General features: G+C 44.1%; 1 protein-coding gene across 2 annotated transcripts in view; it reads right to left on the reverse strand.

Moving 5' to 3' along the window:
- Positions 1–12,433: 12,433 nt before the first annotated feature.
- Positions 12,434–13,463, reverse strand: part of LOC137545747 (vitamin D3 receptor-like) — a 310,410-nt gene continuing 309,380 nt past the window's right edge. The window contains exon 12 of one of the 2 annotated variants that reach the window (XR_011026093.1): positions 12,434–12,451. The gene's annotated coding sequence lies outside the window, so the exon portion shown is untranslated. Of the gene's footprint in view, positions 12,452–12,479; positions 12,624–13,463 lie in introns of those variants that run through there. The other variant, XR_011026091.1, reaches the window with a different exon arrangement.

Here is a 13,463-nt window from a genome sequence, read left to right on the forward strand (position 1 = left end):
CCTCTACTAATGTTCCCAATATGTTCCCCAATTCGTTTGTGTAAAGCTCTTTTCGTACGTCCCACATACTGCAGCCCGCACGGGCACCATAACAGGTATACCACGTGCGTGCTGCAGCAGTGGATAAACTCTCTGATTTTCTGCACTTTTCCAGTTTGAAATGAGCCAACTTCTTTTATTTTTATCCCTTGTGCTCTTTCACATGCACAACATTGATGACATGGAAAAAATCCCACATTTCCCCACATATCTGTCCTATTCTTAACCACAGGTGCATCCACATATGTTTTAACTAATTGCTGCTGTAGATTCCTTGCCCGTCTGTAAATAAACTTCGGTTTCTCTGGGATTACTCTTCCCAAAATCGGGTCAATTTGTAGCAACCCCCAATGTTTCTTATATATTTTTTCTACTTCTCTATGTTGTGAATTATACCCCATTATTACTGCATATTCAAAGGCACTGGATTTGTTCTCCCTCCCCATGTCATTTTGTAACAATGTGTCTCTCTGCTGGTACATTATTTGATTGGACAGTCTCTCAAGTTGTTGGCGATTATAACCTTTCTCGCTAAACCTATCTATAAGCACTTCAGCCTGTATCAGGTAATCAACATCAGAGCTGCAATTCCGCCGTATTCTGCTCAACTGTCCTTTTGGAATATTTCGCATCCAGTTTGGGTGATGACAGCTTTGGATTGGGATGTATGAATTTCTATCTGTTTTCTTAAAAAACGTTTTTGTTCCCAAGCAACCTGCCTTATTCATGACCACCACATCGAGGAAATCAATTTCCTCTTTGTTACACTTCATAGTCAGCTCAATACCCAGCTCATTTGCATTTAACCATTGTATATAATGTTTTAATTCTTGTTCACTCCCCTCCCAGATCCAGAACAAGTCGTCAATAAAACGTTTCCAGTTTCTAACTTTGTTACTTTCTTGTGCTGACAGTATGCTTCTTTCCCATTGGTCCATAAATATGTTGGCGACGCTGGGCGCAAATTTTGCCCCCATGGCGCAGCCAACACACTGGACTATGTAACTATGTAACTATGACATAAAACCCTCCCCCATACCAAAAATAATTATGTGTTAGACAAAATTCCAGCAATTGTAAAATAAACAAAATTTGATCTTCCTTTAATTCATTCCTCTCCCTAAATGCCTTTCCTACAGTTTCCAGTGCCTTATCATGAGGAATGATGGTGTACAACGCCGTAACATCCGCCGTTACCAACAATTCACCTTGCCTCATCCCCAATCCATTAATACTTTGTAGAAAATGTTTTGTGTCCTTCAATAAGCAGGGCAAGGTTCTAACAACTGGTTGCAAAAATCTGTCAATGTATTCGCCTAATCGTTGATTCAATGAACCTATGCCACTGATAATAGGCCGCCCGGGTGGATTCGTCTGATTTTTATGGATTTTGGGATTTATATACATCACTGGAATACGTGGAGCGTCTATCATTAGGTACCGGAACTCCGCATCACTCAAAATCCCCTTATCCAAGCCCCCTTTCAAAATATTCCTCATTTCCCCTTTATACTCACCTGTGGGATCTCCTTTCAGCTTCTTATAAGTCCTAGTGTCACTCAAAATATTCTCAATTTCCTGTGTGTATTGGTTATGCTGCATAATGACTACCCCTCCCCCCTTATCAGCAGGTCTAATTAATATTTTTTTTTTCTCGCTTAGATCTTTAATCTGTTTCCATTCATTTTTCTTTACTTTCATTTCTAATTTTTCAATGTCATTCAGCACCATATTTTCAAAACTTGCTATGGTGCTATTTTTTGCCATATCGGGTGGATTGAACGTTGAGCGATTCCTAAGGTTAGTATGTACATACTGCTGGGGGAGTAGACCCAGCAGACATGTGTACCATAGCGTAAATGGAATTACGCTATGGTACACCTGTTTGAGCCCTAGATCATTTCTTTGCTGACACAAGAGAAAGTCATCACAACAAGCTAGAGCTGCTGGTCTGTGAAGGGTCGGCCATATTATCTGGTGAGAGGCTTGAGTGCATAGCTGGTGGAGGCACTTTAGGGTGACCCGTGAGTGGAGTGGGAGCACTGGTGATGCTGGATAGTGTATGCTCTGTAAACGGTATCACACTATTGCTGTGTCTCTCTTTCATATGACATGTATACACACATCTGAGGAGTCCTATATCAGTGGAGGAGTTCGTGTGCTGGCATGGTCCAAAAACGTGATTGCTAATCGTTAGTGGTTGGCCTATTGTTCCGGTGAGAATATATCATTACTGCTATGAACTGTATATGAAGAATTATTGGTTGGACTATTAACTGGATACCTGTGGATCACACCTATTGAGGGTGTTGTGGACTTTTTAAATGTGGAATCTTGTGTATTAATATGTGGGTTGTTGAGCGCTGTTTCCATAGAATAGAAATTTTGTACGTAGTGTGACACACACAATTGAAAAATAGCGATCCGACCAGACAGAGATTTATTAATATTTATTAATATTTAGAATATCTATTGAGGAGCGCACTGATCAAATATAGAATTTTCACTTTAACTATTTATTTATTGTATTTATAAAGTGCCAACATATTACGCAGCGCTGGACATTAGTTTAGGTTACAGACAATATTTAGGGGTGACATACAGCAATATGTCAATACAGGAATACAAGAAAAACCAGATCACGCAGCACAGTAGGTAATGCTTAGTCACTGGATGGAAGCATGGAGTTTAGGCAAGTTAGGCTTACTCAAAAGTCTCCAAAATTCCATCAATTTAAGATCTTCACACATGCTCCAGGAGACCAGAGCACATGGACTACCATAACATGCTTTGTTTCAAGGACTCTGATATTAATGCCTGCATTTGAACTGGACTTTATTTCTTTCAATATCCCCACAAGGACTGCTAAGATAAGTAAACCTCACCATTATTTTCCTTTTATTTCAAGCTTTGTGTGTATATGTTAATTAGTGTATGTAAATATGTGTACTGCATTTTTGTTATTAAAACATTTAACAATCGTTTTACGGTTATGACCTGTTCCTGAACATACACAATCATACTTACTCCTCCGAAAACATTACCTTGTGTTCTATAGTATCTTGTATTTACAACCTGTATGCTTCAATCGGGCACAGATAGACAGATCTGGTGCCAATCCCTGCATACAGCTAAGGGTTAAGCTACAGTGTTCTCAGTGTGTTAATATAGTTACAGTTGTGCGCTGACTCGCACGTGGTGGCAAGCATTTGAATTGTATGTGTGTGGTGAATCCTTTGGAGTCAGAACACTCCTCTCGGCTAGTCGGTTCATAGATTGCGAATCCACCTATGGGCATCTATGCACAAAGCGACAGCGAGACCAGGTTTCTGACTCTGAGCGCTTGACCCAATAAAGGATTGGCCCTTGCGGTTTTTGACAATTGGTCTCCAAAATTCACTCAAAGACTACCGTGTTTCCCATAAAGTAAGACATCCCCTGAGAATAAGCCTTAGCATAAATTCCTAGAATGCTTGAAATATAAGAGCAGCAGTATAATGTGAGTTCTACAGTATTGTATATGTGTCAGGCAATTTGTGTTTTTGTTGGAGCCAGCCCTCCTGATCTACCGTGATAAGCATCAGCAGCACTTCCCCTCTTCACCTGTTCCCAGGACACACAGCTTATCCTTTCATAGCTCTGGGGAGCCTGAAAGAGTTCTCTGTCTGCAAGAAATAGACTCTTACCCACATGATCAGCAGAATCAATGTCTTGTAAGTGAGAGCCAATACCTGCAAACCACAGGCTCAGTGTATGCTGCCTGTGTTTCAGCATGGCATGCAGTATATACATTTTGTATAGGAAAACTACCAGTGTTTCCCCCCAAAATAAGACATCCTTTGAAAATAAGCCCTAGCACATCTTTTGGAGCAAAAATTAATATAAGACAGTGCCTTATTTTTGGGGAAACACTGTAGTACTGAAAGACTGTGTACATTTAGTATAGCAGCTCAGAAGTTTGGGGCAGGATATTGGTGATAATTAAGGCAGGCTGTAGACCAGAGGAAAGGCTGGCACTCCACACTGCACTGACAAGCCCCGATAGGAAAATGGTAGGTTTGTGTACAGGTATTGATCAGTATATGCTCAGTACCATAGATAAGAGAATCATTATACCAAAGTGAATAGCGTCGATACGGAACTGCTCTAATTCACCTCTTTAATGGCTTAATGCATTACATTCACAGCATAAAAAGTACACATACCATTACCCTGCATGCGCTAGCGTGGTATGTGTACTTTTTATGCTATGAATGTAATGCATTAAGTCATTAAAGAGGTAAATTGGAGCAGTGCTATATCGACTCTACTTACTTTGGTTATTACTGATAGTTAGAATATCAGGTATATCGCTTAAAACTTCCATCTGGTATTCTAACGCTAACCTCCCCCTTTTTGACTCTTAACCAGATAATTTCCCCTCTCCTATCCAAACACTAACTTTTCCCTTCTCCACTATTAACACGAACCACCCCCTCTCCATTACTAACACTAATCTTCCCCCTCTTCATTCCTAACACTAACCTCCCCCTCTACACGCCTAACACTAAGGGTCGGTTCACACATGCTTTAAAAAAGTATCCGTGATATACGTTTTTAAAGCTTCTTGAAAACACAGGAAGCAGACCTATGTTAAAAATAGGACTCGCTTCCACTTGTTAAAAACACAGATCCATGTTTGATTCATGTGCCACAGAACGCAAGACAGAACGTAGAGTCCGGACTTTGCACTTTTTACCAGACTGGATGAGAAAACGTGCTTAATGAAAGCCTATGAGAACGGACACTGTTCGTTCCCACTGGCTAGTCACCGCATCCGTGTCACCCATTTTGCTTCCATCCACCCGCCGCTATGACATCATACTCACGTGTCCCGCTGTCCATTGCCGCACCTCGGCTCGGTGGCCGTGGATTCTCTATTGAGCTCCTCAGCAACTGGGAATTCTCATTGGTTCATGTTGAACCAATGAAAACTCTCCCTGTTGCTAGAAAGAATTTGCAGTCTATGAAGAGCCATGCTTCGGCTGGCCTCCGGACTGCTGCTGAGAGGACCGAGCGGCGGGAAGAGAGAGATGAGCGGCGATGCGTACTGGCCGATATGAGCGATGCTGCGGACACGGAACAGTGGATGCAGAATAGAAGGAACGCATCGGCCTCGCGGATGCATGTTCCATTTCCGTTCTGCATCCGGACCAATGTGATCCGAGCCTAACCTCCCCCTCTCTATTCCTAACACTGAACTCCCTCGGCTCCACTCCTAATACTAACCTTCCCCCTTTCCACTCCAAACACTAACCAACCTCTCTCTATTCCTAACACTAACCTTCCCCCTTTCCACTCCTAACACTAACCTTCCCCCTTCCCACTCCTAACACTAACCTTCCCCCTTTCCCCTCCTAACACTAACCTTCTCCCTCTCTATTTCTAACACAAAACTCTATTGTCACCACTTCTAACACCCAACATCCCCCCCCCCCCAACTCCTAACACTAACCTTCCCAGAAGGACCGGATTTACCTCACAGGAGCCTATAGGCACAGGTGTCCTGACACCTTAGATTCCGCCCTCCAGGGACCTAAAAACCCTTTCCAAACTGCACCGCAAGTGTATTGACTGTCCCAGCTGTCACTTCTCCCTTACTTCCCTTCCCCGTCATAGGTAGCTACAGGAGCCCCTCAGTATTAGGTAGCCAGAAGAACCCTCAATATTAAATAGCTAGAGGTGCCCCTGATTGAGTAGAGATCTGGTCATGGGAATGCAGAGAGCAAGGTGAGTAATCTCTCATTTACACTCTCAGCAGAACTCTGCATAGGGAAGGAGGGAGGGAGGCACTCAAAGAGGGGAGTGAGCCGCCTTTCCATCATCAGGCCCCTGTAGGAATGTGCCTACAGTGCCTTATTGCAAACCTGCTTCTCAGAGCTGGGACAAGGTCCTCCAGCACCCAAGGCTGAGACACCAAAGAGCGCCCCTCCATCCCTCCCACCCCAGCTGTCACACACTGACTGCTAGTAGACTAAAAGGTGCCCCAGAGCCCCTCAACACCTTAATCCCACCCTCCTCCACGCCGCCTCTCACCTTGAGCACTTTCTGCTCCTCTGCCCACAGCAGCAGCCATGTGTCCATGAAGGAAATCTTTGAGCGGAAGAAGCCAATGTCTGTCAGTCACCCCCTTGCCCAGTGTCTGACAGCTGGCTTGGCAACTGTTAGCTCGCCAGCTGTTACCATACAAGCTGGTGGACTCTGAGGCCTTCCGAAAATGTGTGGCGATTGGGACACCACAGTGGAAGATACCAGGCCGCAATTACTTTTCTCAAAAGGAGATACCCAAACTGTACCGGGATGTAGAAGGGCAAGTGGTGTCATCTCTGGCACACAGCGTTGAGTCAAGGGTTCAACTGACCACGAATGCCTGGTCTGCCAAGCACGGTCAGGGCAGGTACATTACTTATTCGGCACATTGGGTCAATCAGGTGACCGCTGGCAAGCAGGGAGTACGTGGCTGTGTAGCGAACCTAGTTGTAACACCTCCACAGCTTGCAGGCAGTCCTGCTGCCACCTCCTCTCCTTCTCCTCCTGCTACATCCACTCCAACTACACACCCCCAGCTCCCCAGGGCCTATGCTGCATGCCAGGTACGACGGTGTAACGCCATCTTGGGCATGTCTTGCCTCAAAGCCCAGAGTCGCACTGGAGCAGCTCTCCTGGCTGCTCTGAACAAACAGGTCGATCAGTGGCTGACCACACACCAACTGGAGATCGGCATCGTGGTGTGCGACAACGGCAGCAATCTTATTTCGGCTTTGAGTTTGGGAAAGTTGACACATGTACCCTACATGGCACATGTGCTCAATCTCATAATACAAAGATTTGTGTGCAAGTACCCAGGCTTACAGGAGGTCCTGAAGCAGTCCAGGAAGGTGTGTGGGCATTTCAGGCGATCCTACACGGTCATGGCACGCTTGGCCGATATTCAGCGGAGAAACTACTTGCCGGTGAGGCGCTTGATTCGCGATAGCCCGACTTGCTGGAATTCAACACTCCTGATGTTTGACCGCCTGCTACAACAGGAGAAAGCCGTCAAAGAGTATCTGTACAACTACAGTGAAAGAACACGCTCTGGGGAGCTGGGGATGTTATGGCCGAAGTACTGGACACTCATGCGTAATGCCTGCAAGCTCATGCGTCCGTTTGAGGAGGGGACAAACCTGGTGAGTCACAGTGAAGGCGTCATCAGCGACTTGATCCCATATGCTTTCTTCCTGGAGCGTGCCGTGCGTAGAGTGGTGGATCAAGCTGTAGAGGAGCATAACAGGAACAGGAGGAGGAAGAGTTTTTGGAAACATCATCAACACCTGCGGCATCACAGAGGAGGGGGAAGGAGGAGTCGTCTGGGAAAGAGGAGTCAGATGAGGAAGGTGTTTTTTTTGAGGAGGAGGCGGAAGAACAACTGCAGCAGGCGTCGCAGGGGGCTTGTGCTTCTCACCTTTCCCATGGTATTGTTCGTGGCTGGGGGGAGGAGGAGAACTTACTTGAGATCACTGAGGAAGAGCAAGACGAGATGGCTAGTACGGCGGCAACAGACTTTGTGCAGATGGGGTCTTTCATGCTGTCCAGCCTGTTGAGGGACCCCCGTATAAAAAATCTTAAGTGGAATGACTGGGTGGCAACACATTACTGGGTGGCAACACTACTAGAATCGGTATAAGCACAAAGTGGCGCAGATGTTTCCAAATCACCAGAAGGCAGAAAGGATGCAGCACTTGCAGAATAAGCTGGCAACTATACTTTACAGTGCGTTTAAGGGTGATGTCACAGCACAAAGGAATAAAGGTGCCATTGCCAGTAATCTTTCTCCTCCTCCCATATCCACGCAAGGCAAGAACAGGATGCTCTAGCGCCTCATGGTAATGTCGGACATGCAGACATTCTTTAGTCCAACGCCTCGCCTTAGCCCTTTCAGATCCACCCTCCACCAATGCCTCGACCGGCAGGTAGCCGACTACCTGGCCTTAAGTGTGGATGTAGAGACACTGAGCAGCGATGAACCCCTGGACTACTGGGGGCGCAGTCTTGACCTGTGGCCAGAGCTGTCACAATTTGCCATCCAACTTCTGTCTTGCCCTGCCTCAAGCGTCCTGTCAGAAAGGACCTTCAGCGCAGCTGAAGGCATTGTCAGTGAGAAGTCGCCTAGGTCACAAAAGTGTTCAGTACCTCACCTTTATCAAAATGAATGAGGCATGGATCCCGGAGGGCTACTGCCTGCCCGAAGACTAAGTCAGTCCCCACACACATCATCTCTGCCTGCACGCCGTGTGACTGCCTGCCCCAAGACTAAGTCGGTCCCCACACAGCATCTCTGCCTGCAGGCAGCTTGACTGCCTTCTCCGCCCCCACCAACAGGGTCCAGGACTCCAGGTGGATTCCTGAATTTTTAAGGCCGCTGCTACCAGTGGCCGCTATAATAATTATTCTGGTGCGTGTACATGCCTGCCTAATTTTTCTGGCTGCACTGCAGCTGCAACAGCAAAACAAAAAGCATGTACATGTGTCAATTCCCCTTCGTGATTGTTACCTTGCCGCGGTGAAGCGGCTTGCGTATCACAATGAAGCAATCACCGGCTAAATGAGTGTGTTGGGGGGCACACCTGACCCAAGAAGATAGATAATAAGTTCGTGGCTTCATTGTGGACAGAGCAAATTCGATCAGCTGGACACTCAGTCACTGTTGTTCTGTCCTTGAGCTACCCTAGCCCCACCATATGGTCTTAAAAAACCGCCATCGCCTGCATTCTCGCCATGGTGCCCGCCTTCACTACACAAACAGCTGTTTGCGGTGCGTTACACAGTGAGTTTAATCTGTCAGTGTGAAGCAGTACACTAATTACACTACCTGATTAATGTATACACATGCAAGATGTTTTAAAGCACTTTAGGCCTCCAATTTAGCAATAAAATGTGATTTCTGCTTTTAAACCCTGCTGTGCGTAAAATCCGGATTGCCCCCCTACAGGTGTTAGACCCCTTGAAACATCTTTTCCATCACTTTAGTGGCCACAAATAGTGTTTGTAGTTTTGAAGGTTCGCCTGCCCATTGAAGTCTGAAGTTTTAATCAGGATGATACCATTTATTGGCTAACTACAAATGAATAAGAATAAACAAGCTTTCGGTAAACCTGATGAAGGCTGCAAGGCCGAAAGCTTGTTTATTCTTATTCATTTGTAGTTAGCCAATAAATGGTATCATCCGGATTTAAAACTTCTTGCTTTTACTGATGGCTAACATGGTACAATACCCTACTGCTACCATTGAAGTCTATGGCGGTTCGAAAAGTTTGCATGTTCGCAAACTTTTTTCGCGTGTTCAAGTTCGAGGTTCGCGAACCAAAATCTGCGGTACGCAACAACTCTACTTAGGGATAAATTGGTCCGTAGTGAACAATTCGCCAACAATAGTACCTGGCTTCAGAAAAAAGTACCTAATGGTGCGTTTAAATGTAGTAGATGTAGCCTACACTAAGGTGACCCTAATGTACTTATATAGATCTGACTGTGATCAGTACTGATCACTTACAGATACTATATAGTACCAATGCTGATTAGCGACAGTGATGACGCTACTCATCGACTAATTAGTGACTGCGGTGTGGTGGGCTGGGCGCTAACTGACGCTAAATACCTAACAAAGGGGCCTAGCTAACTAACTGGCCTAACTGTTAATACAGGAAGGGGGGATCAGGAGCCTGAGGGGGATCTAAGGGCAGGAGGTGGGTGATCAGGAGCCCACAGGGGGCTTATTAGGGCCTGATTGGATGGGTGAGATTGACAGGTGGTGACAGTGGGTGATTAGGTGTAAACAATGCACGGAAAAGGGGGGGGGGGGGTGATCAGAGGGAGATTGGAGGGGGGTCTGAGGGCGATAAGGGTCTCAGATATGCCTAAATATGTGTGAAATGTGTGTTGTGGTTACTTACCTGTCCTCTCTGGTGGTCTATCGACGCAGAAGAGACCACTAGAGGAGGCAGCCAGTATAATACATGTTTACTAAACAACATGTATTATACTTCTTATTGGGCAAATCGTAACCTAACAGCCTGCCGGCGCTGCTAATTGGCCGGCGGGCTGATGATGGAGGGGGGGATGCACTGCATGCTGGGTGATGCACCTGCATGCATGCACGGTTGCCCACAAAACATCACTTAAGGACCTTACGCCGATCAGCGTTAGGCAGTCCTAATACTGTACGTCAGGCCAGACTAACACTGAACTATGCACCATACAATACCCATGCCATACTTTGAAATATCATTTTCTTCTAGTAAGTTTTACAGTAGGAGTGGAGAGTCTAGGGCAGGCATGGGCAAACTTGGCCCTCCAGCTGTTAAGGAACTACAAGTCCCACAATGCATTGCAGGAGTCTGACAGCCACAGTCATGACTCATAAAGGCAAATGCATTGTGAGTTCCGTAACAGCTGGAGGGACGAGTTTGCCCATGCCTGGTCTAGGGGCAGACAGTGGATCAGGACAGATGAAGATCTGATAATGTAGCCTGGACAGGATCAGAAGTGGATGCCAGTTGCTCGAGAGTTCATATTTGTTAAAGTGGTACTGGGATGGCTTCCAGCATTATCATATTGTTTTGGAAGTGTAATATACTGTGTAAACAAGGTAGAAGAGTTCCCGCTGTATCCAGGGGGAAGCAGATAACTTTCTCTCCTTTATTTGCTCACTAATTACTTAATTAGGTGTTGATCTGATAATTTATCCTGCAGCTCACAATTATATCAGTCAACTTCTATGAGGTGTAAATATGCATTGAATTGACATCATAACAGCCTTATAGTGTTTCATATTAATTTATTTTCTGTGTCCCCCATAAGGCAACCGCTTACTCCTCTATGGTCCTCAAATGGTGGTGCCCAGAAATATCATATAAGCATTAGAGGGCAATATGAAAGCTTGGCAGATGATCTTTTTGTACAGACTACAATAGGCTTGTACAAAGGACAAGGGTATGTGGTCTACGTATGGAGGAAAATTGTTTTAGCCATCGATTTAGAAAGGAGTACTTTACAGTAAAAGTTGTTAAAATTTTGAATGTTTGACCACAGGAAGTAGTTACAGCAAATTCTATATCTGCATTTAATGAGAGCTCAGATGCTTTCCTTGCATTGAAGGACATCTATTTGATAATTACTACGTAACTCCTAGCAGAGTTGATTAAGGGGTTTTATCTGACTACTATCTGGAGTTGGGAAGGATTTTTTTCCCCTTAAAGAGTATTTGGCCCAAATCTTATAAGGTTTTTTTTTTGCATTCCTCTGGATCAACTAGGATATGTGCAGGTGCAGGACATTTATTGTGTCTTCGGGATGAACTTAATGACGGGTGTCTGTTATTGCCACCATTTTTACATTATACTTTTAGGGTTAACGGCAACCTCTGAGCAGCACCTTCAGATTTTACAAAAGTAAAGCTTTGGTGTACTTGACAGGTACAGGGCCTATTTCCACCGCAAGCGTTTCAACCTGGTTTTCAGAATACATTTGGCAGAATGCAAGGACACTTTTTTTTCCAATGTAAATTTTGGTACTCTCTGCATGATGCATTTTAGTTTATTTTGCATTTCCAATCAATATAATAAAATGGGATCTGACATTGCATTGCAAAATTGCATAAAAAATGCACAGAAAATAGACGTGCTTGCGTTCTGTGGAAAGGGAAATTGACCCAACAGGCCTCTTTTGCTACAAACACAAACACCTTTTGTGTTTTTTTGCAAAATTAAACCTGCATTTTTTCTGTAATTTTTGTGTGTTTTGCAAGCGATTTTTTATTTTTTAAATGCTTTTGTTTGCATGTTGCAGTTTTGATTGGTTCGCCTAGGGAAAAATTAAAAATTGCAAGAAAAGCACATAAGACAGCTTGTGCTTTTGGGAAACAAATCAAATCACATTAGTGGAAAATATAAAGAAATGAGAGATAGTGAGGCTCTGCTGCTGTAAAAGCCCAGTTCACATGTACATATTTTGCATTTAATGAAGCAAAGTTCAACCTTGCAAAACAGCTGTCAGGCCTTGCACCCCCACTGCTTGTAAGCACTGTGTCTGCCCAACTGCATTAAAGAGTTATCGCTATCTCTCACTTCCTTATGTTTGCTGCTGAATGAGAGCACGGTGCAGGTGGCTCACACCAGTGGATCCATCCCTGCTGCATACTGGTGTCGGAACACAATGTACTCCTCACACAGATCTCAAAGAACATGAGTGAAATTGCATAAGTTCCGCAAATCAGATGGGCATGCAGTGGGAAAAGACCCTAAGCCATCACTTTAGCTGCTTCAGGTACAGGTATAAACAAACACCATGATACTCATCCACACAAATCCTTTGGGGTACTGTCAGCTGATCATCACTGTGAAAGCAAAATAAGAAAAACACCATTGTAAAGCCACAGAGCTAAACACAGTTTATTATTAACATCAATATACAAACAAGGCATGTGATTCCTTTTTTACTATTTTTTTCAGGCTTTGAAGAAACATGGTACATTCACACAAATGTTTTAACATCACAAATGCTTTCAGCTGAAAAAAAAAAGAAAAAAGTTCTATTTTTAATTAAAATTAAACATTCATATACATAAATATATTTTTTATCTTTCTCGTATAAAGTGCAATAACCTTCCAACCTAAAAAATCTAACACAGCAAAATGGTTTAAAAACTCTTCCTTGTCACAGTAAATGTTAACAGATACACATGTACACAAATACCAGCACAGCTAATGGCTCGAGGCTAGTTAGCGTCCGTCACTGCTTGCCACCACAACATTGTAATTCAGTTTATTGAGAAGGAAAATATGCATCGGGTAAAGGCATGAAGCGTCCGCTTTTCATTTTGCTCATACACTGATGATATTACATTTCAAAGCCTTTAGTTCTAAAATATACCGTAGTTAGCAAACACAAAAGCCAATAATAATGGTGCATAGCTGTGAAAATACTGCAGAAACCAACAAAGCATAGAAGAGAAGACAGGCCCTTTAAACTGGAAATACACTTACAACATCTTGCCCTGAATTGCAACACATTGCCGGAAATTGCATAAAGAAAGATCACCCTAGTTTTATGTGGTATTACTGTGCTGGCTGCTCCGCCTATAATTGTCTAGTACCAATCATGTGCTATCCACGTGGTGGCAAAAGTGCTGCCATAGCGACCTACATCCTTTCTGAGTCTGGGATGGTGTGGTCTTAAAGGTTATGTATACTTAATGAAGTGTATTAAATCAGCCCCAATAAGCTCTTTTAATAAAAGTGCATTTAAAATGATAAAACCATTCCCCACATAGGCCTCAGTTCACCAAACTTATCTCCTGTCTTTAATAACGTTTCTAGAGTTATCACCGCGGTGATAAGCCATGTAGT

The sequence above is a fragment of the Hyperolius riggenbachi genome, chromosome 2 (genome assembly GCF_040937935.1).
Source record: "Hyperolius riggenbachi isolate aHypRig1 chromosome 2, aHypRig1.pri, whole genome shotgun sequence".
NCBI classification, from domain to species: domain Eukaryota; kingdom Metazoa; phylum Chordata; class Amphibia; order Anura; family Hyperoliidae; genus Hyperolius; species Hyperolius riggenbachi.